General features: G+C 35.9%; 1 long non-coding RNA gene across 2 annotated transcripts; it reads left to right on the top strand.

Annotated features, from left to right (window-relative positions):
• The first annotated feature begins 205 nt into the window (after positions 1-205).
• LOC122235019 lies at positions 206-3296 on the top strand. 2 transcript variants are annotated; one of them, XR_006213098.1, is made up of 3 exons: positions 206-291; positions 1118-1275; positions 3258-3296. It is a non-coding gene; the product is annotated as an uncharacterized LOC122235019 (long non-coding RNA). The 2 variants fall into 2 exon arrangements; XR_006213099.1 differs by having other exon boundaries at positions 3255-3287.
• The last annotated feature ends 1156 nt before the right edge of the window (positions 3297-4452 follow it).

Genomic DNA, 4452 nt, shown 5'->3' with positions numbered 1-4452 from the left:
TGCAGGGTCTGTTTATGGAGAAGGAAGAATTTGGCTGATACCCAGTTTTTTCAGAAAATAAGCAACCGTATGGGTGGTGATGCCTTTCATTAAGGTTTGTGTGGAGGAAAATTAATGAGTTGAAGTCTTCATAATTGTTGTTTAACTGTCTATAGCAAGGAACAGTAGGCAGTTTAGAATGCAGACATGGAATTCAGTTAAAAGACCTAAGTTGGTAGTATAGATCCAGAAGTCTTTGGAAAAATTTGCACTTTGTAATTATAGCCCTTGGAGAGAATGAGATCCCTCCAGGTGAGAGCACTCACACAGCATTCATATACAGTAAACTCAATGAATATTAAAAACATGTAGAAGGGTCAGTAAGGCACTTTGTATATCTGCTTCCATTTTTAATACAACCCAGCTGTTGCTACAAGTTGTATTAAAGGTAAGGAGAGGATTTTATAGTAAACTGGAATCAAATGCTGAAAGCCATTCTGTGACAACAGGTCATATAGAAAAAAAAATTAGAGAAGGGAACAGCCACCATTGATAAGAAGATATAAAAATTTATTATTACTAGTATTGCTTAGGGCAGCTATTCAAGAAGATACTGATATCAAAGAAGATGTATTTTCAAAGAAAGTACCCATATGTTAACTTCATAGAATTTAATGAACACACAAGTGGCCATGATTTATTCCTTTTCTGTAAAATGTATTTGAACAATACATCTAGTTACCTGTAGTGAAACATGACTACACATTTTATCTCAAGGTGAAATGTGAAGTTCCCATTTCAAAAAACTTCATCATTCATGAAATAAAATCGTGTTTTGATGGTAATCACACGGCAGATTTCATGCATCATGTCACATTCAATTACTGTTAAATTGGTCAAACACCAGTATGCACTATTAATACAATGGACCAGTCAAAAGGCCAAATGGTGAGTCTAAAAATATCAATATCATAACAATTCATTATTGTGTGCATTTGCTTTTGAAAAATTGTATTTTTTAAATACTATCCCAATAAGATAAATATAGCTTCATTTTCTTCCATTCCAACTTTCCCTTGTTACTTGAAGCTGTGGTTTTGCTCCCACTTACCCTTTTTCCCCCTCTTTTCACCTTTAGGTACTTAGTCTCTTGAGAATTACATCAAACAAGCCAATTCCTAGACAAGAATTTTCTCAGCATATATTTAGAGGTGAACAATAAATATATTTGCTATTGAAAGTATAAAGAACTTCACGAGAAATGGAGTAAGGAAAAATTGAGATGGAAATATAAGGGTAATAATTTTAATAATGACTAATATTTGTCACATGATGGTATATGACAGACATTCTGCTAAATACTTTACTTGCTAATTAAAACCAAAAATACAGGGGCACCTGGGTGGCTCAGTTGGTTAAGTATCCAACTTTGGCTCAGGTCATGATCTTGTGGTTTGTGAGTTCGAGCCCTGCATCGGGCTCTGTGCTGACAGCTCGGAGACTAGAGCCTGCTTTGGATTCTGTGTCTCCTTCTCTCTCCGCCTCTCCCCCACTTGTGCTCTGTCTCTCTCTATCAAAAATAAATAAATGTAAAATAAAAATAATTTTAAACCAAAAATACATATAATAAAATGGTTCAGAAGAAATGGTGGCCAGAAATAGATAGGAAATAATATTTTTTGAACACTAACATTGTGCCAGAATTTTTGTGTATATTACTAAATTTACTCCTCTCAACAACCTTCTCGAGCAAAAATAAGATTCAAAGATGGACATATTTGGCCAACAAATCCTCACGCTTTCCTCTGACTGTTGCTTTTGTCTGTGTCCTGAAGCTTCATGTGGAGGGAGACACTAGTCCTAGGTAGCTCTAAATCCTGCTCTAGGGAAACTAACAAAAGACAAAAAAGACTTTGGAATTAAAAAGCAAAGATAGATTTAAAACAAAATGCAACAAAGATGTCAGAATTGAAGGCCTACTACATAAGGGAAAACAAAAAAGGACCAATGATACAGTCAATGGATATCCAAATTAAGAGCCAGTAAGGAATTTTTGGTAGAGAAAAAATGAGGTGCTACTGTTTTGAACTGAAGAGTAAATGTGCTCATATAACTTGGGACACAGAAGATCATCTTTTTTGACAAGAGCCTACAGAAAGAAAGCACATGAAAGACACATTCCTAGATAGCCTCTTTCTGAAAGAGTGAAATACTTGTTAGTATTATAAAATACTGAAGCTTTCAACAAAATCTTCCATATATATTTTAAATGATCTGGTAGCAGTTTGAAATATAATGTGAAAATATGGTTACATTTCATTGCATTTAAAGAGTAAATTGTTAGAGAACTTGGACTAAAATTAAAAATATCATTGAAAGTCAAGGCCTTGTCTTATATACATGTAGAAATAAACAACACAGCTATAATTCCAGGACTTTGAGGAAAGACCAAATCAGAAGGTCATTAAGAACTACCTTCTGTGACATAGATCAAAAGAACCTTATTTTGAGACCCACTATATTGTGAAAGAACCTTTCATGAGAAGACATGATTCTAATTATTGTTACTGGATTTTAAAAATATGTCTCATGAAATAAAGGTATAGGCCAAAACCTCTCCCATGACAAATCTATATAGAAAAATGGCACTGAACATTATGGCTAGGAAGAGAGATAATCAGTAATTCCCATTAGTGGCAGATATAAAGTCCAGAATTTTTGTCAAGGATATGGGGCAAAACACAGGCACTTTACTGACTCATTCTTTCATCGTGGGGGAAAATATAATTGTAACCTGAAACTGCTTGTCTCTCATTCTAGTTAAAATAGGATTACCACTGAGGTTTCTTTCTTTCTCTTTCTTTCTTTCTTTCTTTCTTTCTTTCTTTCTTTCTTTCTTTCTTTCTTTCTTTCTTTCTTTTTTAACTGGGGTTTCATTTTAAAAGACTAGAAGTTGACAGCTGGGGGATGAGATGAAAAATTCTGCTTGACTCTGATAGTGCAATGAGCTAGAACACAATGTTAAAGAATCACCAAAAGAAAGGACCAGTTTTAGTTGGCTGTCATCATTCACTTGTTAGCAAATACAAAAATCATATCTGCACAACGATCTACTACCCTAGACACATCTAGTTGAAGAAAAACAGACCATTAATAATGATACCATTAAATTGCAATTGCAGTGCACTCTTCCATTATTCCATTAATTTCCCTTAAATTTGCAGAAGTGTAATTTAACTACCCTTAAATTTATAATCTTTTTTTTTTTTTTTAAGTAGAATCCACACCCAGCATGGAGCCCAACATGGGGCATGAACTCATGACCTGGAGATCAAGACCTAAGCTAAGATCAAGATTCCAGAGCTTAACCAACTGAACCACTCAGGTGCCCCTAAATTTATAATCTTAATAAATATTAAAGACTTTTTTCTTTTCAAAATTTTTATTTAAATTCTAGTTAGTTAACAGACAGTGCAATATTGCACTGTCAGGAATAGAATTCACTGATTCATCACTTACATACAACACCCAGCACTCATCATAACAAGTGTGTTCCTAATACTCATCACCCATCTAGCTCATCTCCCTGCCACCTCCTTCCATCAACCCTCAGTTTGTTCTCTATCTTTAAGAGTCTCTCATGGTTTGTTTCCCATTCTCCTTTCTTTTCTTTTTCCCCCTTCCCATATGTTAATCTGTTTTGTTTCTTAAATTCCACATATGAGTGAAATCATATGGTGTTTCTCTTTCTCAGACTGATTCATTTCGCTTGGAAAAATACCCTCTAGGTCCATCCATGTTGTTGCAAAAGGCAACATTTCATTTTTTTCGATGGTTGAGTAATATTCCAGTGTGTGTGTGTGTGTGTGTGTGTATGTGTGTGTGTGTGTGTGTGTACTCCCACACACCCCCCCCCACACACACACACCACACCTTCTTTATCCATTCATCAGTTGATGGACATTTGGCTCTCTCCATAGTTTGGCTATTGGTGATAGTGCTGCTATAAACATCTGGGTGCACATAACCTCTGAAATCTGTATTTTTGTATCCTTTGGGTCAATACCTAGTAATGCCAATTGCTGGATTGGATTATAGGGTAGTTCTATTTTTAACTTTTTGAGGAACCTGCATAGTATTTTCCAGAGTGTTGCATCAGTTTGCACTCTCACCGACAGTGTAAGAGAGTTTCCTTTTCTCTGCATTCTCACCAATCAGTTGTTTCTTGTGTTATTTTAGCCATTCTGACAGATGTGAAGTGGTATCTCATCATGGTTTTGATTTAAATTTCCCTGATGATGAGTGATGTTGAGCATCTTTTTATGTGTCTGTTAGCCATCTGGATGTCTTCTTTAGAAAAAGGTCTACTCGGGGCGCCTGGGTGGCGCAGTCGGTTAAGCATCCGACTTCAGCCAGGTCACGATCTCGCGGTCCGTGAGTTCGAGCCCCGCGTCAGGCTCTGGGCTGATGGCT

Source organism: Panthera tigris, chromosome F2 (genome assembly GCF_018350195.1).
Source record: "Panthera tigris isolate Pti1 chromosome F2, P.tigris_Pti1_mat1.1, whole genome shotgun sequence".
Taxonomy (NCBI): Eukaryota; Metazoa; Chordata; class Mammalia; order Carnivora; family Felidae; genus Panthera; species Panthera tigris.
This window is presented reverse-complemented; position numbering and strand designations above follow the sequence as displayed.